We start from the raw sequence: 27503 nt of genomic DNA, 5'->3' as shown, positions 1-27503 counted from the left end.
ATGTGTTAAATGGAATGTGAAAACGGTATGGTTGCACCAGCTATATTAAGTGCTATAATATTTTACAACACATATCGCTTAGCCACTTCTAGATGTTTCATTTGTGTCTATTTAGCCTACATAATATGTTTTTCACGTAAATAGAAATCTCTAGCACTAAGTATGAAAACATGTATCTCAATGTGAAGAACCTGAAGACGGGCACAAACCCGAAACCGATGGTCTGTTGAATAAGATAACCTTTTGTTGTGACTGGTAGTGGTTATTATGCTACGCCCTATAGGGAACAGTCACGGAGGTCAACTGCATCCATTGTGTATGAAGTATATATAACTAGGTTTGTCTGCAGCGCAAATTAGGGACAACTGTTATAGTTGGAACTTCTGCGATGCGAAAATATACCGTTATTTTCAGGGTCGCAAAGGCGAGCCGCATCCATATTGTTCGTGTACAAATTTTGGGGGGAAAGTGCGGCTTTTTCTCGGCCCAGTACGGTGTTTCTGCACTTGACGGATCTCTTTACAAGGTGGTTAGAAAATGGAAAAAAGGATACCAGTTTACGTTCATAATCGACAGACTTTTTTACGATGCTTTTTGCAAGTACTGGCCTTAATGTCCGTCACATTGAGTTGCCGTGACGTGAGCGCTACTTGTCGAGTGTGTGCAGAAACGTGAAGACACGGGGAAGGGAGTAGTTGGCCGTAGATCGGAATGCCGGCGGGTGTTCCGCGCCCCATCGCCGCGCGGCTACCTGCGGCGCTGCCCTGTGCGAGACAGCCGGCTGCTGCGGCCGTAAAACAAGTGCTCTGCCCCAGTGTTTACTGCGCTCCGCGGCCCGGGCAGGTCGTCACAAGGAGGCCTCAGACAGACCGCCTGCCCACCCCCCCTTTCCCCCTCCCCCACCGGGTCCCACTCCCACTGCCAGGCAGTAAACGCGGCGCGTGCGGGCAACGTCATCTGCTGCCGAACTGCCTCTGCCAGGGAAGAAATCCCGTCTCGAGGGAACGAGGCGCTCCGGCCACGGAACTTGCAGCAGGGTGGCAGAGTCATTCGGCCTGTCGCAGCCCGCACAGGCGCGCCGCACCTCACCCTGTGTATACGTACAGGGTGTTTCAAAAATGACCGGTATATTTGAAACGGCAATAAAAACTAAGCGAGCAGCGATAGAAATACACCGTTTGTTGCAATATGCTTGGGACAACAGTACATTTTCAGGCAGACAAACTTTCGAAATTACAGTAGTTACAATTTTCAACAACAGATGGCGCTGCGGTCTGGGAATCTCTATAGTACGATATTTCCCACATATCCACCATGCGTAGCAATAATATGGCGTAGTCTCTGAATGAAATTACCCGAAACCTTTGACAAAGTTTCTGGCGGAATGGCTTCACATGCAGATGAGATGTACTGCTTCAGCTGTTCAATTGTTTCTGGATTCTGGCGGTACACCTGGTCTTTCAAGTGCCCCACAGAAAGAAGTCACAGGGGTTCATGTCTGGCGAATAGGGAGGCCAATCCACGCCGCCTCCCGTATGTTTCGGATAGCCCAAAGCAATCACACGATCATCGAAATATTCATTCAGGAAATTAAAGACGTCGGCCGTGCGATGTGGCCGGGCACCATCTTGCATAAACCACGAGGTGTTCGCAGTGTCGTCCAAGGCAGTTTGTACCGCCACAAATTCACGAAGAATGTCCAGATAGCGTGATGCAGTAATCGTTTCGGATCTGAAAAATGGGCCAACGATTCCTTTGGAAGAAATGGCGGCCCAGACCAGTACTTTTAGAGGATGCAGGGACGATGGGACTGCAACGTGGGGCTTTTCGGTTCCCCATATGCGCCAGTTCTGTTTATTGACGAAGCCGTCCAGGTAAAAATAAGCTTCGTCAGTAAACCAAATGCTGCCCACATGCATATCGCCGTCATCAATCCTGTGCACTATATCGTTAGCGAATGTCTCTCGTGCAGCAATGGTAGCGGCGCTGAGGGGTTGCCGCGTTTGCATTTTGTACGGATAGAGGTGTAAACTCTGGCGCACGAGACGATACGTGGACGTTGGCGTCATTTGGACCGCAGCTGCAACACGGCGAACGGAAACCCGAGGCCGCTGTCGGATCACCTGCTGCACTAGCTGCGCGTTGCCCTCTGTGGTTGCCGTACGTGGTCGCCCTACGTTTCCAGCACGTTCACCCGTCACGTTCCCAGTCCGTTGAAATTTTTCAAACAGATCCTTCATTGTATCGCTTTTCGGTCCTTTGGTTACATTAAACCTCCGTTGAAAACTTCGTCTTGTTGCAACAACACTGTGTTCTAGGCGGTGGAATTCCAACACGAGAAGAATCCTCTGTTCTAAGGAATAAACCATGTTGTCTACAGCACACTTGCACGTTGTGAACAGCACACGCTTACAGCAGAAAGACGACGTACAGAATGGCGCACCCACAGACTGCGTTGTCTTCTATATCGTTGACATCACTTGCAGCGCCATCTGTTGTTGAAAATTGTAACTACTGTAATTTCGAAAGTTTGTCTGCCTGAAAATGTACTGTTGTCGCAAGCATATTGCAACAAACGGTGTATTTCTATCGCTGCTCGTTTAGTTTTTATTGCCGTTTCAAATATACCGGTCATTTTTGAAACACCCTGTACCTTACCTGTGCACAGCTGAAGCCGGCAGGGAGGCGTGTGCTTCCGCAGGCCAGCCGGCGGGGGCGCGGGCAGTCTCCGCCACGACTGCGTTCCTCCAGTCACCCACTCCCACTCTGCTTCGGAACTCTGGAGCTCTCTACCTTTTTGTAGGTCACGAGGCCTTTCCGTTATTAGAAAACCACACCGTGGTTCAGGTCGAAAAAAATCGATTTTCGGTTTTCATCATATTTCGATAGATTAAGGTTCTATTTAAGTACTCTGAAAAGGACTTTGCTGAAAAAATTTTTTCGAGCATTTAAAGAGCATTTTCCTACCACGTGTGTTTATGTGCCACGCCCACTTTTCTGTCGCCCACTTTTCTGTATATATTTTAGATCTTTATATCCCTACATTGCACGTTAGTGACTTTTTTTTCCTTCCGAGTGTGTTGGCTATTCTTGGAATGCAACGGTCGGTATTCTTTTGTTTCTGCTGTTTGTAAACAACACGCTTTGAAACATGCGATTAGTTTTGTTCAAGTGTGATTGCGAGTAGTTCTTATACTTGCGTTTGCAGTGCTTGTTTACGTGTGTTTTGTTGTGTTTATTGAAGATGACGAAACGTAAAGGCATTTTTAATAAACGACAATTTAGAGGAAAGAAGTCCATGTCATGGATTGTGTCCATCAGGACAAAATTCGTGGTGCCAATACAATAGGTCTCACGCAACTGGAGAATCTTATTCTCACTAGCATTCTTTTCCTGCTGTTGTTATTACAGCACTTAAACCTACTTTCAGAGACTTAGCTTTTCCTGACCTAAGGAAATGTCTGCATGGGCAGACACAGAACCCAAATGAATGTTTCAGCAGCATAATTTGGAACCGCCTTCCTAAACCTGTATTTGTAGGCATGCATACAATGAAACTAGGAGTTCATGACGCTGTTATTACATTCAGTTGTGGCAATATTGGAAAGTGTTGGGTACTGAAAAAGCTGGGAATTAATCCTGGTGAAAATATGATCACTGGGTTGAAACATTGCTATTAAATGAGGATAGCTGATGCAGAGAGGTCTGCATCTAATATGGCCAAGAAAGCAAGACAAACATCCAAGAAGGTGAAAAAGCAGCTGGAACACCTGCTAGAGGCCAAAGAGGGGCCCGTCATATGCAGCAGGACAGTTTTAATTAACTGTAGGTAACACTTTTCAAAAGTTTTTTCTTGAAAGTCAATTTCCCTCTAACTAAAATTTTCAGTACATATCCCCCATTCTATAAGAAACTATCATAGATAAATGCATGAAATTTTCAGAGACTCTGCACAACATAAAAGGCACCTCTGGTACTACATTCATTATTATTCCCCTGTTAGGAAGTTCACAAATAATATTTTCTGCAGAAAAAAACTTAATATTTTTTGTTAATAAATTTAAAAGAGTATTTCTTAAAAAGTATAAAATGTATAAGGTAGATTTTAGTACATTTGACTCTATTAGCATCATGTAACATACATAAAAATATTAAGGTCCTGCATCAAATAGTTTTTTTCAGAAATGGGTCAAATACTTGCCTAAATTTAACATGGGTTAGATAGGCAGGGTGTGGTCCCCTCAATGCGGCCATACTCTGCATTTAGAGTTATTACCAATGAGAAAAGTAGAAAAGTTTTCAACTACAGATTTTCGCCAACCACTGTTCCTTCCGCCCTCCGTAAATGAATGGAATGGGAAGAAACCCTAGTGAGTGGTAAAGTGGGAAGTAGTGTCTGTCATGCAGTTCACGGCGGTTTGCAGACTATAGATATAAATATATTTCGTGACAGCTACATGCGTACCACACCAATTACTCGAGGACAGAAGACTGAGGTCAAGTGAGAGTACTAACAAGGGAAACGCCGCACCGCACCACGCCTCCCCCCTCCCCCCTTCAGATTTAGTGATAAGAGGGCCCCGTGGTCAGACCGAGCCGGGCAGTGTGGCCGTGCGGTTCTAGGCGCTTCAGTCTGGAACCGCGCGACCGCTACGGTCGCAGGTTCGAATCCTGCCTCGGGCATGGATGTGTGTGATTTCCTTAGGTTAGTTAGATTTAAGTAGTTCTAAGTTCTAGGGGACTGATTACCTCAGATGTTAAGTCCCATAGTGCTCAGAGCCATTTCAACCATTTTTTTGGACAGCCCGTCAAAAACAGATGAATCATGAAAACGGGAATAACGTCTACTGGACTGAAAAAGCAGAAACGCTCAACGGTCCAAGTGCAATGTAGAGCGACTGGTAAAGGATCGTGGTTAACTGCTGCCGGCACAGTAACTCAGAGTGTTCGGTCAGTGTGTTAGCTGCCCTCTATAATAAAAATACTGAGTGAATTAATCGACGATGAACTTCAGCGTGCGTAATAGGACATATGCTACGAGCAATAACGAACAAAATGAGATAAAAAAAAGTGGTTACGGTGCTGGACAGCCAAGCGGACGAGCCGTGTTGAAGCCTCTCTCCTGCCAAATGTTTTTTACATTGTTCGCTTTATTCAATCTGTGTCTTCTCGTGGTGTAACATCCGTCTGTAACAGCGAGCTGCAAGGTAGGGATCCAAAACTACAGCTGATTCTCCGCAACTACTCCATTAGCAGTCGAAAGAAATGTGGCTTTCGAATGGGAACCGCATTTGATGACAAGGCAAGAAGTCAACCGGATCTGCCACCGCAAAACACGTCTGGTGTGTCATACATAGCATTAGTGATGGTACGTGTGTCATGTGATAGGAATCTCTTATCGACGCACATGATATAGGCGTTCGTATGAATGTCAATTTGATCACTCCAAAGGAAATGATGAAAACATAAGAGTTTGCCACATAAGCTGCGAAAGCGTTACGGAGATGATAGATAAACTCCAGTGGAAGACTCTGCAGGAGAGACGCTCAGTTGCTCGGTACGGGCTTTTGTTGAAGTTTCGAGAACATACCCTCACCGAAGAGTCAAGCAGTATATTGCTCCCTCCTGCGTATATCTGGCGAAGAGACCATGAGGATAAGATCAGAGAGATTAGAGCCCACACAGAGGCATACCGACAATCTTTATTTCCACGAACAGTAAGAGAGTGGAATAGAAGGGAGAACCGATAGAGGTACTCAAGGTACGCTCCGCCACCCACCGTCATGTGGCTTGCGGAGTATGGATGTAGATGTAGATGTAGATGTAGAGGTGACAAAAGTCATATACAGACGGCAGATGTATGGCGTACACAAGATGAAGGGTAGTGCATTGGTGCAGCCGTCATTTGTACTCAAGTGATTCATGTGGAAAGGTTTCCGACGTGATTATGGCCGCATGACACGAATTAAAAACTTTCAACGCGGAGTGATAGTTGGAGCTAGGACGCATGGGACACTCCATATCGGAAATTGTTAGGCAATTAAATATACAGAGATTCACAGTGTCAGGAGTCTGCCGAGAATACCTAATTTCAGGCACCAAGGACATCGCAATGGCCGGCGGCCTTCAATTAACGGCCGAGAGCTGCGGCACTTGCGTAGAGTTGTCAGTGCTAATAGTCAAGCAACGCTGCGTGAAATACGAGGGCAGTTCAATAAGTAATGCAACACATTTTTTTCTCGGCCAATTTTGGTTGAAAAAACCGGAAATTTCTTGTGGAATATTTTCAAACATTCCCGCTTCGTCTCGTATAGTTTCATTGACTTTCGACAGGTGGCAGCGCTGTACGGAGCTGTCAAAATGGCGTCTGTAACGGATGTGCGTTGCAAACAACGGGCAGTGATCGAGTTTCTTTTGGCGGAAAACCAGGGCATCTCAGATATTCATAGGCGCTTACAGAATGTCTACGGTGATCTGGCAGTGGACAAAAGCACGGTGAGTCGTTGGGCAAAGCGTGTGTCATCATCGCCGCAAGGTCAAGCAAAACTGTCTGATCTCCCGCGTGCGGGCCGGCCGTGCACAGCTGTGACTCCTGCAATGGCGGAGCGTGCGAACACTCTCGTTCGAGATGATCGACGGATCACCATCAAACAACTCAGTGCTCAACTTGACATCTCTGTTGGTAGTGCTGTCACAATTGTTCACAAAAATCTGAACGAACTTCTCCTTCCTCATGACAACGCAAGACCTCACACAAGTCTTCGCACCCGAAAGGAGCCCACAAAACTTCAGTGGACTGTTCTTCCTCATGCACCCTACAGCCCCGATCTCGCACCGTCGGATTTCCATATGTTTGGTCCAATGAAGGACGCAATCCGTGGGAGGCACTACGCGGATGATGAAGAAGTTATTGATGCAGTACGACGTTGGCTCCGACATCTCCCAGTGGAATGGTACCGTGCAGGCATACAGGCCCTCATTTCAAGGTGCCGTAAGGCCGTAGCATTGAATGGAGATTACGTTGAAAAATAGTGTTGTGTAGCTAAAAGATTGGGGAATAACCTGGTGTATTTCAATGCTGAATAAAACAACCCCTGTTTCAGAAAAAAAAAGTGTTGCATTACTTATTGAACTGCCCTCGTAATCGCAAAAATCAATGTGGGATGTATGACGAATGTATCCGTTAGGACAGTGCGGCGAAATGTGGCTTTAATGTGATATGGCTGCAGCCTCGTGACCCTAGAACTGGAAAACTGCGGCATGGTCGGTGAATCCCGATTTCAGTTGGTAAGAACTGACCCCAAAAAACCATGAACCCAGGTTGTCAACAGTGCGTTGTGTAGATCCATGGTGGTACTGGCTCTGTTTACATGGAATAGACTGGATTCTCTGGTCCACCTGAAGCGACCATTGATTGTCGGTGGTCATGTTCGACTATTTGGAGGCCATTTGCAGCCATTCGTGGACTTCATATTCCCAAAAAATGACAGACTTTTTGTGGATGGCAATGCACCATGTTACCTGGCAACAGTAGTTTCAAAAATGGCTCTGAGCACTATGGGACTTAACTTCTGAGGTCATCAATCCCCTAGAACTTAGAACTACTTAAACCTAACTAACCTAAGGACATCACACACATCCATGCGCGAGGCAGGATTCTAACCTGCGACTGTAGCGGTCGCGCGGTTCCAGACTGTAGCGCCTAGAACCGGTCGGCCACTCCGGCCGGTAACAGCAGTTTTCTCGATTGGTTTCAAGTACATTGTGGACAATGCGTGCGAAATATTTTGCCGCCCAGGTGGACCGACATGAACCCCATCGAACATTTATGGGACATAATAGAGAGCTGAGTTCGTGCACAAAATCCTGCACCGGCAGTACCTTCGCAATTATTATGGCTGAATATTTCTCCTGGGGACTTCCGATGACTTTTAGAGAATACGCCACATCTAGTTGTCGTTCTATGTCGGACAAAGTGAGGTCCGATACAACATTAGGAGCTATTCCACGACTTTCGTCACCTCAGTGTGGAGCTCTACGGGTTTTGCGAAGTGTAAAGTTGCATGCCTTTTACGAGACTTTAATTTTTATGCAGCTTTATTCACCAAAAGCCGACAGAGAAATCTGGTAGCTGGTATAATTGCTTCTTGTACTAAAACGTTGTTTGGGATGGCAGTCATGAACCTGCTCCGCTAAACTTCTTGGACCTGGCGCCTGGTCTGTGCACGCCGATCGCTATGGCGCATTATGCAAAATTTAAAGAGGAGAAAAAAGGCGCTAGCCAGAGGAGTGAGGCTGCGTTTGCGACTCGGCTGTCGCCCGCACTCGTTCTGTTTGCAGTTATAAATTGGCCGTCGAAATGAGGACAGGTTAATTAATTTAGCGAATGCATAAAATGCGCTAATTTAAATGAGGTCGTCGGTTTTTTGCGCCGCGGCACGGCCCTTTACGGGACGCGCCTCTGCCCGTGCGGTTTAATTACGTGGGTTGGCAGCCCCCCCCTCCTGAGCCGGCCGCTGTGTGCGCCTCCCCGAGCCACCTTGCGCTCCGCTGCCCCTGTTGTGACCCGGTGGAGCGGCCGGCTCAGGTCCTCGGCGGGTCTCTCCAACACCGACTCAAAGGAAGGCCTCGGCGCTTGTTCGTGACGTCACGTCAGTTAGGCACAGTGAACGCCAGGTCTGTTGCAGGCATACTCATAATAGTGGTGTCTCCCTCCCTGACACAGGAAAATGTGATACTATTGGCGGTGGTTGACCAACACACATTGTTCTGAGAGACCACTGCAATCAGTTAATTGTGAAATTCATTACACTTCTTAACAAATAGTGTACTCCTGAAATTAAGTTTCCACCTGTTTTAAGGATTGACATACAAAAACAACTTCATGGTCCAGCAGCAACAGAATTCGTGCCTATTTACCTTGTTTGTAAATCTGAGGAAGTTACGTTTGTACTGGGTTGATTTTACAAGAAACTGTGAACATATTGTTGCTCCTCTTTAGGTATCTTGGTTGGCTATGGGATGAGGAGCACTGAATGTTAATGAAATATCTTGCGTTTGTACACGCTGGGGGAGGGGCGGGGGACAGAAGAAGAAGCAAAAGAGAGATATTTGTTTTATCAATTTTTTTATCTTTTCTAATGTGCATGTTTAAAAAAGTTTAAGCTCAGCAGTATTTTCGATGTCTGAAGCTATTTTGTTTCCTGTTTAGAATTCCTTTCGTTGAAAACGACTGTAATCTAATGAGTGGCAACAGTTGGATATTTACACATGTAAATTAGTTCACATTTTCAGTGACGACGTCAAACGAAATAAATAAATAAATAAATAAAAGAAACGAGTTAATTGTAAGGGGGTTGGGGTAAGTTTCGATAACAAAATGGATCAAGTAAATATAGTTACTTGAATGTAAAATTTCCGAAGCTTGCAATGGGGCAAAGCGTCTTCTCATATTGATCTACGTTTGTTTCGACACGATTTAGTAACACAGAACTATGATCTTCATTTGTAGCTTTACGATAGTAAGAAAATCTTTCATCTAAATAAAACTGCAGAATCCAAAACAATACCAAACATTTTGTCCAAAAATAAGAGATTTATAGCGATAAGCACGCCCAGGCGTTTCTGCCTGCAACAGACCTGGCGTTCGCCTGCCTAGCTGACGTGACGTCACCAACAAGCGCCGAGGCCTTCCTTTGAGTCGGTGTTGGTCTCTCCCGCGCGGGCGCCGCCGCCACTGCGTCATCCACTTGCCGCGCCGCTGTATGGACTTGCTGTCGTCATCGCAGTTGCCATCGACAGCATCGTCAGGCAGTGGAGGAGGAGGCGCAGTTGCTTTGACGGACGCAGCGAAACAGACGACTAACCAGCAGCCAGCAGCAAATATTCGGTGATGAGGACGAACATGTGGAGAACAAATGGAAAAAAATCGAAGGCATCGTTCAGTATGCCCTAGACAAGTGTGTCCCGAGTAAGGTTTTAGGGGATGGGAAAGATCCTTCATGGTTTAATAGCCGTGTTAGAAAAGCGCTACGTAAAGAAAGAGCACTTCATCTCAGATTCAAGAAAAGTAAAAACCTAGCTGACAAACAAAAGCTAAACTAAGCGAAGATGAGCGTAACGAGAGCAGTGAGAGAAGCGCTCAATAATTTCCAAAGTAAGGCGTTGTCAACCGACCTGAGTAAAAACCCTAAGAGATTTTGGTCGTGTGTAAAATCAGTAAGTGGGTCAAAATCGTTATTCATTCTGTAGTGTCAACGCCAGACACAACACTTGCTAGGTGGTAGCCTTTAAATAGGCCGCGGTCCGTTAGTATACGTCGGACCCGCGTGTCGCCACTATCAGTGATTGCAGACCGAGCGCCGCCACACGGCAAGTCTAGTCTAGAGAGACTCCCTAGCACTCGCCCCAGTTGTACAGCCGACTTTTTTAGCGATGGTTCACTGACTACATACGCTCTCATTTGCAGAGACGACGGTTTAGCATAGCCTTCAGCTACGTCATTTGCTGCGACCTAGCAAGGCGCCATATTGAGTTAATGAATGTATTCTGAACAGAGAATATTGTGAATCATGTACCGTCAAGAGCGACGTTCATCATTAATGGATTAAAGTTAAGTATCAAACTAATTACGCCCGCTTTCTGAATTCTCATTCCTTGTCATGTTCCAGACCTCACGTCAGTATAGTTCTTCCCTCCTCACGCCAGCTTGCGTGAGCTAAAACGCGTGCATTTCGGCCTCCTCTCGTAACACGGTGTTGGCTCTTCTGCCAACACAACACATTCTCTCAGCGACCACACCGGCACCGAAACGGAAGATAACAGGGAGAAGGCCGAAATACTGAATTCAGTCTTCCGAAGTTGTTTCACCGCGGAAGATCCGAACACTGTCCCTCCTTTGAATCGTCGTGCGAACGTTGAAATGGCAGATATTGAGATAACCGATCGCGGAACTTAAAAGCAGCTACAATATCTTAGTAATGGAAAGGCTTCAGGACCAGATGAGATATCTATAAGATTCTATACAGATTATGCGAAAGAACTTGCTCCCTTTCTAGCAGTAATTTATCGTAGATCACTTGAGAACGAACAGTGCCTAACGACTAGAAAAAAGCGCAGGTCATTCCACACTATTATAGACCTATATCGTTCACATTAATCTGTTGTATAATTATGGAAAATGTTTAATGCTCAAGAGTTATGACATTTTTGGATAATGAACAGCTCCTCTATAAATATAAACACGGATTCCGCAAAGAGAGATCCTGCGAAACTCGGCTCGCTCTGTTCCTCCATGATATCCACAGCGCAGTGGACAACGGCGCTCAGACTGATGCCGTGTTCCTTGACTTCAGTAAGGCATTTGACACCGTCCAGCTCTGTCCGCCCCGACGGCTGAGTGGTCAGCGTGACGGATTGCCGTCCTACGGGCCCGGGCTCGACTTCCGGCTGGCTCGGGGATTTTCTCCGCTCAGGGACTGGCTGTTGTGTTGTCTTCATCACCATTTCATGCCCATCCGGCGCGCAGGTCGCCCAATGTGGCGTCGAATGTAATAAGACCTGCACCAAGGCGGCCGGACCTGCTCCGTAGGGGACCTCCCGGCCAATGACGCCAAACGCTCATTTCCATTACCGTCCAGCATTTCCGTTTAATGAAAAAGAATTCGAGCTTACGGAGTATCGGAGCAGACCTGCAATTGGATTCAAGACTTTCCTGAATGTAAAACGCAACATGTCGCTTTTACCGGAGCTGAGACGACAGAGGCAAAGGTAATATCCAGAGTACGACAGGGAAGTGTGATAGGGCCGTTGCTGTTGACAATATACAGGGTGTTTCAAAAATGACCGGTATATTTGAAACGGCAATAAAAACTAAACGAGCAGGGATCGAAATACACCGTTTGTTGCAATATGCTTGCGACAACAGTACATTTTCAGGCAGACAAACTTTCGAAATTACAGTAGTTACAATTTTCAACAACAGATGGCGCTGCAAGTGATGTGAAAGATATAGAAGACAACGCAGTCTGTGGGTGCGCCATTCGGTACGTCGTCTTTCTGCTGTAAGCGTGTGCTGTTCACAACGTGCAAGTGTGCTGTAGACAACATGGTTTATTCCTTAGAACAGAGGATTTTTCTGGTGTTGGAATTCCACCGCCTAGAACACAGTGTTGTTGCAACAAGACGAAGTTTTCAACGGAGGTTTAATGTAACCAAAGGACCGAAAAGCGATACAATAAAGGATCTGTTTGAAAAATTTCAACGGACTGGGAACGTGACGGATGAACGTGCTGGAAAGGTAGGGCGACCGCGTACGGCAACCACAGAGGGCAACGCGCAGCTAGTGCAGCAGGTGATCCGACAGCGGCCTCGGGTTTCCGTTCGCCGTGTTGCAGCTGCGGTCCAAATGACGCCAACGTCCACGTATCGTCTCATGCGCCAGAGTTTACACCTCTATCCATACAAAATGCAAACGCGGCAACCCCTCAGCGCCGCTACCATTGCTGCACGAGAGTCGTTCGCTAACGATATAGTGCACAGGATTGATGACAGCGATATGCATGTGGGCAGCATTTGGTTTACTGACGAAGCTTATTTTTACCTGGACAGCTTCGTCAATAAACAGAACTGGCGCATATGGGGAACCGAAAAGCCCCATGTTGCAGTCCCATCGTCCCTGCATCCTCAAAAAGTACTGGTCTGGGCCGCCATTTCTTCCAAAGGAATCGTTGGCCCATTTTTCAGATCCGAAACGATTACTGCATCACGCTATCTGGACATTCTTCGTGAATTTGTGGCGGTACAAACTGCCTTAGACGACACTGCGAACACCTCGTGGTTTATGCACGATGGTGCCCGGCCACATCGCACGGCCGACGTCTTTAATTTCCTGAATGAATATTTCGATGATCGTGTGATTGCTTTGGGCTATCCGATACATACAGGAGGCGGCGTGGATTGGCCTCCCTATTCGCCAGACATGAACCCCTGTGACTTCTTTCTGTGGGGACACTTGAAAGACCAGGTGTACCGCCAGAATCCAGAAACAATTGAACAGCTGAAGCAGTACATCTCATCTGCATGTGAAGCCATTCCGCCAGACACTTTGTCAAAGGTTTCGGGTAATTTCATTCAGAGACTACGCCATATTATTGCTACGCATGGTGGATATGTGGAAAATATCGTACTATAGAGGTTCCCAGACCGCAGCGCCATATGTTGTTGAAAATTGTAACTACTGTAATTTCGAAAGTATGTCTGCCTGAAAATGTACTGTTGTCCCAAGCATATTGCAACAAACGGTGTATTTCTATCGCTGCTCGTTTAGTTTTTATTGCCGTTTCAAATATACCGGTCATTTTTGAAACACCCTGTATATAATTGATCTACTACAAAGCGTCGAATGCTCTTTAAGGTTTGGGTTGTTTGGGGGGAGGAGACCAGACAGCGAGGCCAACGGTCTCATCAGAGTAGGAAAGGACGGGGAAGGAAGTCGGCCGTGCCCTTTCAAAGGAACCATCCCCACATTTGCCTGGAGCGATTTAGGGTAATCACGGAAAACCTAAATCAGGATGGCCGGACGCGGGATTGAACCGTCGTCCTCCCGAATGCGAGTCCAGTATGCTAGCCACTGCGCCACCTCGCTCGGTGCTCTTTAAGAGCTATTTGCAGATGATGCAGTTGTTTATACCAAAGTAGCAACGCCAGAAGATGAAAGAATTCGCAGAACGACCTGCAGAGAATTGATGAATGGTGCAGACTCTGACAGTTGACCCTGAACGTAAATAAATGGAACATATTGCGCATACATCGGAAAATAAATCCACTACTGTACAGCTACACTATTGATGACAAACAGCTGGAGACAGCTTCTGCCGTGAAATATCCAGGCATAACTATTCAGAGCCAGCTTGAGCGGAATAGCCGTATAAAACAGATAGTGGAAAAAGTAGACACGGAAGAATCTTAAGGAAATGTAAGTCACCCACAAAAGAAGCGGCTTATAAGGCAGTTGTTCGTCCGATTCTTGAGTATTGTTCATCCACCTGGGATCCCTATCAGGTAGGACTGACAGAGGAAATAGAGAAGATCCAACGAAGAGCGGCACGTTTCGTCACGGGATCATTTAGCTGGCGAGAGAGCGCTACGGAGATGTTAAACAGACTCCACTGGCAGACGTTACAATAGAGGTGTTGTGCATTTCGGAGAGACTTACTATTTCGGGACAGCACATCCAAGGAGGAATCGGACAACATATTACGTCCCCTCACATACATCTCACGCATTGACCACGAGGAGAAAATTCGAGAAATTAGAGCCAATGCTGATGCTTTCCGACAATCATTCTTCCCACGAACTATTCGCGAGTGGAACAGGGTTGGAGGGATCAGATAGTGGTACCAAAAGTACCCTCCGCCACACACCATCAGGTGGCTCGCGGACTATGGTGGAGATGTAGGTGAACTGGGTGGGTGCTCTGCAGCAGCTCGTAATGCCGCGTGTGAGCACCGCGACTCCAACTACTCGACCAGTTTACGTCAAAACTCTAGAATTCTCGTGTGCTGTTCGATCTCTCGATCGCCCCGCGATCTAGCGTCTTCCATTGGTACCATCTTCACGATGTGTCTTGGTGTTCTGACTACAATATGGAATTTAACAATAAAAATAACTGTGAAACACTGACTGCAATATCTTTAGTGTACAGGTCATAAATAAAAACAAAAGCTAATCCATACATATTACAAAAATGGATGTTCGTGTATGTATGGTATGTATGTCTGTCTGTATGTATGTATGTATGTTCGTTCGTTCGTTCTACATCGCCTCCTGAACTACTGGGTCGATTTGAGCGAAAATTGGTACAATTATTACTTACTTTATCGAAACAATCTCTGTATGGGTAAGAATCACCTATCTATTAGAGGAATGATCGTGGGAGCGTAAAAGCAATGCAGCCCATGACGCGTGAATACCCTTACTTTGGTCGTCCACTATTTGAAAATGAGAGCACTTAATGATTTATAATGACATTTACACATAATTTCAAACCCTTACGATACATTTTCCCTCTGACGACCCTCACAAAATGATGAAAGGAAAAATGTTTATCGCGTAGTACATTTTCGCTGTTCGTGCAGTAAAACTGCCGCATGTAGCACGAAGTTTTAATTTATTACGACTTTCGTAATAACCGTATTCGCGTTGCATTTTTTAGACAGTACTCATATATAACACCAAAATTATATTATTGTGCGACACATAGTTCGGCAGATATGACATAATAAACAGTGAGACGCGTGGAAAAACTGCCGCACCTTGCAGGACGTTCAAATTCATTACTTCGTTGCTACTGATTTTATTCACGAAACATTTCACACAGGGTGTACCTAGAAAATTATAACACTGAAGAGCACATAGTTCATGGAAAAGTCATCGTAAACATTGAGGTACAGGTGAAATATGTGTAGAAATACGTGTGAAATATGTTAAATATATGTAAAATATATTTGACATGTGAGTACTCGGTCAAAGCCACGGGTAAAAAGCTCATCCTAAACCCATGGAACGATTTCAGCTAAATTTGGTACACACATTAGTTACGATCTCGAAAGAAATATAGCGCTAAGAGCCATCAACCCCGTACTAGGGTGAGTGTAATAACGTGTGAAGAGGAAAGGGGGGAGGGGATGGACAGACAGGGAGCGGGAAGGAAGAGATGGACACGCAAGGGGAGGAGCGGATGGACAGAGAGAGCGAGAAGGAACTGGTTAGGGAGAGCAGATGGATAGAGAAAGGAAAGAGGAAAGGATGGGCAGAGGCAGGGGAAGAAAGAAATCGCCAGAGACATGGGGAGGAGGAGATGTAGTGACCAAGGGGGGTGGGGAAGGAAATGAAGATCAGGAGGTGGCCAGAAAGAGGAGAAGATAGGAAAGAGTAGTAGGTGAATAGGAGATAAACAGAGAGAGGGTGGAGGAGGAGATGAACAGAGAGAACAGGAAGAGGAGATGGATTAATAAAAGACTGGAATGAGTACATAGCTGATACTCTGCAAGTGAATAAATAAAACGATGCACTCCAGTCCTCGATCTTTCTGTTCTCCCGCGGTCTAGTAACGTCTGTTGGCACGAACTTCACGATAGGTCTTTCCGCTGTAACTTATCCTCGTGATAGGAATTATTTCATTTGTTATGCATTTAGCTCTTAATTTTCTTCCTTACTTCCTCTGAATGTTATCATTATGTTTTCAACCTTATACCGTTTTTGCCCGTTGTTTTAATATGCGAACTGTGGTCGAAATGCTGATTTTTAACTTACTTGATAAACCAGCAGAGTTTATCATAACCAAATGAAATATTTTACTGGGCTAAGAGTCAAGTAATATTTTTTGAAAGACATTTTCGCCTTGACTGTCAGTAGTACTCAAAAATCAGTGTAAATATTTACATATAGTTGTGAGCAATAGTGTAAGAGAATTCCTATGGAAAATTTGTTAAAATACGAGACTGTGTAATGTTATTTCCTCCTGTGATTCACAAAATTGTCAAAATTTAAGTGTATGTACAACCTCTTTTGTTTTGCTCGTTCCTAATTTCCCGCGTACCCCTTGCACTTGGCGCCGAGAGGTCAGATGTTACGTGATTATTCGAGCAGGTCCTAAAGAGTCTCGAGCTTCTTCGAGCTGCGTCTCGAGCTCTTTCGAACGCGAGTGCCGTTCTCTCGGGCGTAGCAACAGCCGCCACGTCTCGCAGCGGTGCGGTCTACACACAGCCGGGGCTCCCCAGCTGCGTACTGTTAAATCCTCCGGGCAGCTGCGCTCGAATAGGAAAACCATGTTTTAAAACCGCGTCTGGTCCTTTATACAGGGTGGTCCATTTATAGTGACCGGGCCAAATATCTCACGAAATAAGCGTCAAACGAAAAAACTACAGAGAACGAAACTTGTCTAGCTTGAAGAGAGAAACCAGATGGCGCTATGGTTGGCCCGCTAGATGGTGCTGCCATAGGTCAAACGGATATCAACGGCGTTTTTTCAGATAGAAAACCCCATTTTTATTACATATTCGTGTAGTACGTAAAGAAATATGAATGTTTTTAGTTGACCACTTTTTTCGCTGCAATGGTCACAAACGTATAAGTGCGTGGTATCATGTAACATGTCAGTGCGGACGGTATTTGCTTCGTGATACATTACCCGTGTTAAAATGGGCCGTTTGCAAATTGCGGAAAAGATCGATATCGTGTTGATGTATGGCTATTGTGATCAAAATACCCAACGGGCGTGTGCTATGTATGCTGCTCGGTATCCTGGACGACATCATCCAAGTGTCCAGAGCGTTCGCCGGGTAGTTACGTTATTTATAAAACAGGAAGTGTTCAGCCACATGTGAAACGTCAACCACGACCTGCCACAAATGATGATGCCCAAGTAGGTGTTTTAGCTGCTGTCGCGGCGAATCCGCACATCAGTAGCAGACAAATTGCACGAGAATCGGGAATCTCAAAAACGTCGGTGTTGAGGATGCTACATCAACATCAATTGCACCCGTACCATATTTCTATGCACCAGGAATTGCATTGTCACTACTTTGAACGTCGTGTACAGTTCTGCCACTGGGCACAAGAGAAATTACGGGACGATAACAGATTTTTTGCATGCGTTCTATTTAGCGACGAAGCGTCATTCACCAACAGCGGTAACGTAAACCGGCATAACATGCACTATTGGGCAACGGAAAATCCGCGATGGCTGCGGCAAGTGGAACATCAGCGACCTCGGCGGGTTAATGTATGGTGAGGCTTTATGGGAGGAAGGATAATTGGCCCCCATTTTATCGATGGCAATCTAAATGGTGCAATGTATGCTGATTTCCTACGTAATGTTCTACCGATGTTACTACAACATGTTTCACTGCATGATAGAATGGCGATGTACTTCCAACATGATGGAAGTTCGGCACATAGCTCGCGTGCGGTTGAAGCGGTGTTGAATAGCGTATTACATGACAAGTGGATTGGTCGTCGAAGCACAATACCATGGCCCGCACGTTCACCGGATCTGACGTCCCAGTATTTTTTTCTGTGGGGAACGTTGAAGGATATTTGCTATCGTGATCCACGCCTGACAACATGCGTCAGCGCATTGTGAATGCATGTGCTAACATTACGGAAGGCGAACTACTCGCCGTTGAGAGGAATGTCGTTACACATATTGCTAAATGCATTGAGGTTGACGGACATCATTTTGAGCATTTATTGCTTTAATGTGGTATTTACAGGTAATCACGCTGTTACAGCATGCGTTTACAGAAATGATATGTTCACAAAGGTACATGTATCACATTGGAACAACCGAAATAAAATGTTCAAACGCACCTACGTTCTGTATTTCAATTTAAAAAACCTACCTGTTACCAACTGTTCGTCTAAAATCGTGAGCCATATATTTGTGACTATTACAGCGCCATCTATCACAAAGCGAAAAAAGTGGTCCAACTAGAACATTCATATTTCTTTATGTACGACACGAATATGTAATGAAAAATGGGTGTTCCTATTAAAAAAACGCAGTTGATATCCGTATGACATATGGCAGCACCATCTAGCGGGCCAACGATAGCGCCATCTGGTTTCCCCCTTCAATCTAGACAAGTTTCGTTCTTTGTAGTTTGACGCTTATTTCGTGAGATATTTGGCCCGGTCACTATCAATGGACCATCCTGTAGAGCACGTTGGTCCATTAGTTAGCTTTAGCATGCTGTTTCTCTATCTTAAATAACTTCTTCAACCTGTCACTATGAGTATATCGTAGTTTCGTAATATGCGTTTTTTTTTAAGTGATTTGGCGGGAACTGACGAGGGTCGATCTTCCGTCTTTATTCTGTCCGCATAGGCTTCCTTCAGCGTGTCGACTAGCCAACGTATTTAGGTTTACCTATGACGGTGGAAATTTTCATTTTTTAATAGTGAGTCATCTATTTGTGCAATATGACCGTGTAATTTCACACGCCCTTTTCCCTCCATGAGGCAATAAATGTTTTCCGCGATTTTCGTCGATCGATATTCATATTTCAAGACTACCTCATTTTTTAATTTGCAAATTTTCTTGCATCGTTTTAAACGATTTTGGAGAGTATTAAGTTCCTCCATCTATGCCGTTGAACCGCCCACACAAACTACATATAACATTTTTTGGGCCTCCACTTTTCAGAAAATGTCACCCGTCTCCTCTCCTTTTTGACATTTCGAAAAGTATTTAAGTTGGGAGATCCAGACTGCGCCGCCTTAGTAGGTTAGAACATGTATAAGCCCTGGAATGTCATGGAAATGGCTACAAATAGTTATTTAATATTCCTGAATTTACGCTCCATTTGTAGGCAAATTTCTAAATGGCTAAAATGGTTCAAATGCCTCTGAGCACTATGGGACTTAACTTCTAAGGTCATCAGTCCCCTAGAACAAGTTCTAGCGGTCGCGTGGTTCTAGACCGTAGCGCCTAGAACCGCTTGGCCACCCCGGCCGGCGGCAAATTTATATTTTGTTATAACATACTGAACACAATATTTGACATAAACAATGACACTGCAAAAACAGAAATACAAAAAAGTGTACTCAGTTTCATCCCCATAACAATTATAAGAAATAAAATTAATTTAAGTGTATTTTTACTTTATAGCATCGCCAAACACTGTCACTATTATAATCACCTAAAGGCTGTGAATGAACAATATTTTCAAGTTATTTTCAGCCTTATACCTAAACATGTCACATATCAATTTGTATGTCTGGTAGATAACGGGCACGTTTCATAATAACAAACCAAGCCCTCTGAGCAACAAGACATTTCTCTCCGCTTGCGTTTGTTCGTAGGAAAAAGTAAAATAATCTTCGTAAATACCAAATAAAATGGGTGTTTAATAACAGTTCCAAACTTTGCTCCCCGGGACGAAAATAGAAACATCCGCAGATGTATTATAATGGCCGCTGCAGCAACTTAGGCCAAACCGTTAACAATAGCGATCATACGGCAGGAACTGCAGGGCACGAATGAAATGGAGCCCTGTATGCCAACACGAACCAGTGCTCGCACTAGGAGTAGCAGGCTGTTAGTCTGACTGCCGCACTAAACTCACCTCGGCGTGAAAAGATGCGTTGCCTCGCCCACCAAAAGTAAACATACTACATTCCACATATTCTCTCAGCAAACACTTTACCAATCGCGCAGACCGATAATTCGTAGATGGACGAAATTAGGAGCAGGAACGACATTACGAGTGTAATAAAACATATGCAGAATTCTCGTACTGCTGCGCGGGGTAGCCGTGCGGTGTAGGCGCCTTGCCAGCCGCGGTGGCCGTGCGGTTCTGGCGCTGCAGTCCGGAACCGCGGGACTGCTACGGTCGCAGGTTCGAATCCTGCCTCGGGCATGGGTGTGTATGATGTCCTTAGGTTAGTTAGGTTTAAGTAGTTCTAAGTTCTAGGGACTTACGACCTAAGATGTTGAGTCCCATAGTGCTCAGAGCCATTTGAACCATTTTTTGTAAGGCGCCTTGCCACGGTTCGCGCGGCTACCACCGTGGAGGTTCGAGTCCTTAGCCTAAGTTACTTTAAGTCAGATTAAGTAGCGTGTAAGCCTAGGGACCGATGACCTTAGCAGTTTGGTACCATAGGAACTTACCACAAATTTCCAACTCTCGTACTGTTTCAAAAGTTCGCTGCACAGTGTTAGTTTGTTTCTTTGGGGGCATTCGTCAAGATTGCCGGAACCAGCGTGTCTCAAGCGCCCCCAGTACCTGCACACACTCGCTTCTGCTACTCCCTGTGGGCGGGCCCACTTTCACCGGCTAACCCGCCCGTCCAGCGTCTAACTGTACGGCGGTACGCGCGTACACCCTCTGTAGTATCTTGTGAGTATTTGTTACTCGCTCTTTCTCACGACACTGGAACTCTTAGAACTGCACGTTACTCCAGACGAACATCAAATTCAGTATCCAACTGGAGAGAGTTCAACGACAGAGAGACTTTTTTTTATGGACCAGGTCGAATTAAATTTCAATACAAGCGGGAAGAATGTTTCTATGACCTCCTTGAGTAGCAAACATGTAGAACAAAACTTGGATGTTGTAAATAAAAAAAAGTTGTACATTTCTTTCGTAGTGACCCTTTGACTTGACCACATGGCCGCTCCATCCGTTTGCTAATCGCATCCTATCGTAGCACCAGTCGGAACTGCGACGTTCCCGCCGGTTAACGGGAACCACCGGCACAGTCCAGCTACCTACTTGTTACCAGGGATGTGGTCAGCACACCAGACTCACTTTCGGGAGAACGGCGTTCCAGAACCCCTCCGGACATCCAGATGTAGGTTTCCCCATGTCTTCTATAATTCGCATTGACATAGACTCGGTCGACTTCCTTCTCTATTTTTCTCTCGATACGTTCCCGATCATAATTACAGTCTAGGAGAAAAATAAATAAATACACTATTGGCCATTAAAATTGCTACACCAAGAAGAAATGCAGATGATAAACGGGTATTCATTGGACAAATATATTATACTAGAACTGACATGTGATTACATTTTCACGCAATTTGAGTGCATAGATCCTGAGAAATCAGTACCCAGAACAACCACCTCTGGCCGTAATAACGGCCTCGATACGCCTGGGCATTGAGTCAAAGAGAACTTGGATGGCGTGTACAGGTATGGCTGCCTATGCAGCTTCAACACGATACCACAGTTCATCAAGAGTAGTGACTGGCGTATTGTGACGAGCCAGTTGCTCGGGCACCATTGACCAGACGTTTTCAGTTGGTGAGAGATCTGGAGAATGTGCTGGCCAGGGCAGCAGTCGAACATTTTCTGTATCCAGAAAGGCCCGTACGAGACCTGCAACATGCGGTCGTGCATTATCCTGCTGAAACGTAGGGTTTCGCAGGGATCGAATAAAGGGTACAGCCACGGGTCGTAACACATCTGAAATGCCGCGTTCACTGTTGAAAGTGCCGTCAATGCGAACAAGAGGTGACCGAGACGTGTAACCGATGGCACCCCATACCATCACGTCTGGTGATACGCCAGTATGGCGACGAAGAATACACGCTTCCAATGTGCGTTCACCGCGATGTCGCCAAACACGGATGCGACCATCACGATGCTGTAAACAGAACCTGGATTCATCCGAAAAAATGACGTTGTGCCATTCGTGCACCCAGGTTCGTCGTTGAGTACACCATCCCAGGCGCCCCTGTCTGTGATTCAGCGTCAAGGGTAACTCCATGCTGCTACAAACGTCGTCGAACTGTTCGTGCAGATGGTTGTTGTCTTGCAAAGGTCCCCATCTGTTGACTCAAGGATCGAGACGTGGCTACACGATCCGTTAGAGCCATGCGGATAAGATGCCTGTCATCTCGACTGTTAGTGATACGAGGCCGTTGGGATCCAGCACGGCGTTCCGTATTATCCTCCTAAACACACCGATTCCATATTTTGCGAACAGTCATTGGATCTCGACCAACGCGAGCAGCAATGTCGCGATACGATAAACCGCAATAGCGATAGGCTACAATCCGACCTTTATCAAAGTCGGAAACGTGATGGCGCGCATTTCTCCTCCTTACACGAGGCATCAGAACAACATTTCACCGGGCAACGCCGGTGAACAGCTGTTTGTGTATGATAAATCGGTTGGAAACTTTCCTCGTCAGCACGTTGTAGGTGTCGCCACCGGCACCAACCTTGTGTGGATGCTCTGAAAAGTTAATCATTTCCATATCACAGCATCTTTTTCCTGGCGGTTAAATTTCGCGTCTGTAGCACGTAATCTTCGTGGTGTAGGAATTTTAATGGCCATTAGTGTAAATAAGTAAACAAATAGAAAAAAACTACGCACCACGGGCTATTTGTCCGAATGGAATGAAAATCGGTGGATGTGATGTACATGTACAGACAAACAGATCATTACAGTTTAAAAAAAAATTGATGATTTATTCAAGAGAAAGGAGTTAACAAATGAGCAACTCACTGACATGTTGGTCCACCTCTGACCCTCATGCGAGCATTTATTCGGCTTGCCATGGCCTCCTGACGGTTTTCGTTCCAAATTTTGTCCAACTGGCGCGGTAGATCGTCAGAATCCCGAGGTGGTTGGAGGGCCCTACCCATGACGCGCTCAAGTTGGGGAGAGAACAGGCGAGCTCGGTGGCCAAGGTGTGGTTTTGTGAGAACGAAGACAAGCAGTAGAATCTCTTGCCGTGTGCGTGCGTACACTATCTTGCTGAACTGTAGGCCCAGTATGTCTTGTATGGGAGGCAACAAAACGGATCCCAGAATGTCGTCGACGTACTGCTGAGATGGAAGGGTGCCGCGGTTGCCAACCACAGGCGTGCTGCTATGAAATGAAAAAGGGCACCCCAGACCGTGTGACAGGCGACAGGCGAGTTGGTGCCCCACCGCTGTCTGGACGTCTCCAGACACGTCTTGGCTGGTCGTCGTTGCTCAGTTCGAAGCGCGGCAGGACTCACGAGATTCCAAGTCGAAGACGTGTCTGGAGACACCCCAGAAGGCGGTGAGATACTAACCACGACACACAAGGCTGGTGGTCGGGCCTGCCATTTCAATTCGTAGCAGCAGCCTTTGGTTGTTATCCGTGACACACTTACAGCACAGCGCTACTCCAGTGTTGTTGCCCTATGTGCCAACCCATCCTGGGCATACATTTCAGCCCATACATTGTGACTGTTTCTACTGCTTGTCTTCCTCCTTTCAAAACCTCGGCCAGCAAGGTCGCCGGATCTCTCCCCAGGTGAGAACGTTTGGAGCATCATAAGCAGGGCCCTTCAACCATCTACATCTACATACACACTCCGCAATCCACCACACGGTGCGTGGCGGAAGGTACCTCATACCACAACTGGCATCTTCTCTCCCTGTTCCACTCCCGAACAGGACGAGGGAAAAATGACTGCCTATATGCCTCTGTACGAGCCCTAATCTCTTATCTTTGTGGTCTTTCCGCGAAATATAAATTGACGGCAGTAAAATTGTACTGCAGTCGGCCTCAAATGCTGGTTCTCTAAATTTCCTCAGTAGCGATTCACGAAAACAGGGTGTATACGACCCGGGACAACCGGGAGATCCGGGAGAAACTCGGGAATTTTTTCATCCGGGAGGAAACCGGGAAAAACCCGGGAATTTTTTAGAATTCCGGGAATGTTTCATTGTTTTAGTTTTCAGTCAAATTTTTGTGATTTTGACTGGTAAGAACCAACACACCAACAAAGGATTTTACTACATCCCGCGTCTGCAGGATAATACTGCGGCAACAAAACATTAACAAGAGGAAGAATAAACGAAAATAAAACTTTCGCAAAGGAAATCCCCATATACAACAACAAAACATAGTGCTCATACAAGCATCTGCCAACAGCAAAGGCTTTAGAAAGACTATGCAATAATTCATAACGACAAATTGCATCCGAGAAGCGTGACGTAACAGTTGTTTACGTTAGATTCGTTTGAGCATTTGCGGGCGGGCTCTTGTGCATGCGCTGTTGAGTAGCATATGGGTAGTACCTTCTCCCGCTTCTGGCTACGGATATGTGGCTGGGCGCCACTATCTAGTATTGCCTCGGTTCGGAAATATCGTAATCCGGGGCTGATGCACAGAGCAGTCTGAGTTGTGGTAGGGAGGTGGGTAGTCTCCACGTGACCTGTGTTTACGTTTAGTGATTTTGCTGTTTCCTCTTCATTTATTACTCTCACATCAAATTAAAACAAAACGGATTTATGTGGCCGGGAGCTATCAAATGAATTAAAATACGTTCGCATAGTTACGGAAGGCTAAAATATGTTATTTTCAGATTTTATTTCTGTTGTGGCGTAGCAAGACAGCCAGCCACTCGGAAGTAGCCGAAATGCACGCGTTAAGCTCACGCAGATGGGCGTGAGGTCTGAAACAGGATACGTAGCGAATGCTATAAAGAAAAGTACGTAGCTTCTGTAATACTTAACTTTAATCCATCATTTGTATACAGCATTCTTGATGATACAAGTGAGACTCTCTCTAGAAATGGTTAATGGCGCCTTGCTAGGTCGTAGCCATGGACTTAGCTGAAGGCTATTCTAACTGTCTCTCGGCAAATGAGAGAAAGGCTTCGTCAGTGTAGTCGCTAGCAAAGTCGTCGTACAACTGGGCGAGTGTTAGTACGTCTCTCTAGACCTGCCGTGTGGTGGCGCTCGGTCTGCGATCACTGACAGTGGCGACACGCGGGTCCGACATGTACTAATGGACCGCGGCCGATTTAAAGCTACCACCTAGCAAGTGTGGTGTCTGGCGGTGACACCACAATTTCCACGTTTCTGACAGTCAAGAATTAATCACCTTGAAGAACAATGAAGTTATTTTTGTCGCTTTGCTAAAGAGATTTGGCTTTTATTAATCTTTTGCGCTGAGGCAGTCAATTTATTTGAAACGAAGTGTTTAATTTCACACTGTTGGCTAGTTTCAACTGTTTGCTGCACTTAAAGTGCACGTGTGCCATCTTCTAGCTCGCATGGCATTATGGCATAATAAAGAACCAAACATGAGATAATACAGTACTGGTACCCAAGAAAATTTACATCCGAATCTGGACATACGAATGTGCACTTTAAGCCCAATTATGCATTTTAGTATGGTTCACGAAATTCCGATGAACTTCAAGTGTCCTCTGATGTCTTGTTTCTTTTGTGACATAGTGCAAGATCTTTTAATGTTTTACACGTACGAACATTCGGACTTCCTGCGTCATCGTAGCTACGCAGGAGCGGTGGCGCCTGTTATCTGGCGCTCTCTGGCAACTGCTGAAACCAATCAGTTTCTAACAGGTCACGGGAAAACATTGCAAATGATGGTTTAAAAAGCGTTGCTTTCAAAGTAAATTTCCTTTTACACAAGATGAACTATATGCGAGAATGTACACTGAATTTCTTAAATCACAGAGCGTTTGACTCTCAATTAAAAATCAACTCTTTGAGGACGACCATCTAGAATAATTTCGAACCCAGACCATCAGATATTTACGTCGTTATTAAAAATTTTACTGGCACATTTGTGTGATATATCTTAAAGTGTAACACGCGCAAAAACGATCAACACTATATGTGGAAGCTTAGCTTCTCTTGCATCTTCGAGACTACGATTATATGTGAAACCTCTGTTTTTCTTGTAGCAACACTATGAATATTAATTTAAACCATCCACTTTTCTTATTTGTGTGTTCGCGCTAGTTAAGAGTGATCTTGCTGTTGGCTGACTACATCATGTGTCCTATGCTGTCATCAGTTGGCGAGATCACATGACATGAGCTATGACTGGCTTACAAAAGCGCGTCGCAATCTCGATTTCAATGCCTTGGAAAGTAACATGCGGCTTTTGGCGGAATTCGAATTTATATCTTCGTAACACGAAAATATGTAGCATAAATGTTGCTGCTGCACATCAAAGATCTTTCAAAACGTGTTTTCCCCCCATAAGTTTCGTTTTCTACGGGAAATTCTACGTCGGCGTATAAAACCATAAACATTCAAAAGACTGATAAGTTTTACAGTGCCGAGGAAGAGTATACTTTCACATAACACGGGGAAAAATGTCTTTTCACCTGGGAGAAAGTGTATTTTCAATCGAGAAATCCGGGAAAAATCCGGGGATTTTTTTTCCTTGTCCATGTATACACCCTGGAAAAGAACGCCTCCTTTCCTCTACAGATACCTACCCGAGTTCCTGAAGCATTTCCGTAAAATTCGCGTGATGATAAAACCTACCAGTAACAAATCTAGCAGCCCGCCTCTGAATTGTTTCTATGTCCTCTACCAATTCGACCTGATATGGATCCCAAACGCTCGAGCAGTACTCAAGAATAGGTCGTATTAGTGTTTTATAAGCGGTCTCCTTTACAGATGAACCACAGCCTCCCAAAATTCTACCAATGAACCGAAGACGACTATCCGCCTTCCCCAAAACTCCCATTACATGCTTCTCCCACTTCATATCGCTCTGCAATGTTACGCCCAAATATTTAATCGACGTGACTGTGCCAAGCGCTACACTACTAATGGAGTATTCAAGCATTACGGGATTCTTGTTCCTATTCATCTGCATTAATTTACATTTATCTATATTTAGAATTAGCTGCCATTCTTTACACCAATCACAAATCCTGATCGCGTGATGGTCATCTTGTATCCTCCTACAGTCACTCGACGACGACACCTTCCCGTACACCACAGCATCATCAGCAAACAGCCGCACATTGCTATCCACCCTATCCAAAAGATCATTTATGTAGATAGAAAACAACAGTGGACCTACCACACTTCCCTGGGGCTCTCCAGATGATACCCTCACCTCCGATGAACACTCACCATCGAGGATAACGTACTGGGTTCTGTTACTTAACAACTCTCCGAGCCACTCACATATTTGGGAACCAATCCCATATGCTCGTACCTTAGTTAGGAGTCTGC

The 27503-nt window shown here is 45.4% G+C and overlaps 1 long non-coding RNA gene across 1 annotated transcript in view; it reads left to right on the top strand.

Moving 5' to 3' along the window:
* Positions 1-27503, top strand: part of LOC126100997 (uncharacterized) — a 572422-nt gene that overhangs the window by 38364 nt on the left and 506555 nt on the right. The window lies entirely within an intron of this gene.

Source organism: Schistocerca cancellata, chromosome 9 (assembly GCF_023864275.1).
Source record: "Schistocerca cancellata isolate TAMUIC-IGC-003103 chromosome 9, iqSchCanc2.1, whole genome shotgun sequence".
Classification (NCBI taxonomy): domain Eukaryota; kingdom Metazoa; phylum Arthropoda; class Insecta; order Orthoptera; family Acrididae; genus Schistocerca; species Schistocerca cancellata.
The sequence above is the reverse complement of the archived record's forward strand: the minus strand, read 5'-3'. Positions and strand labels throughout refer to the sequence as shown.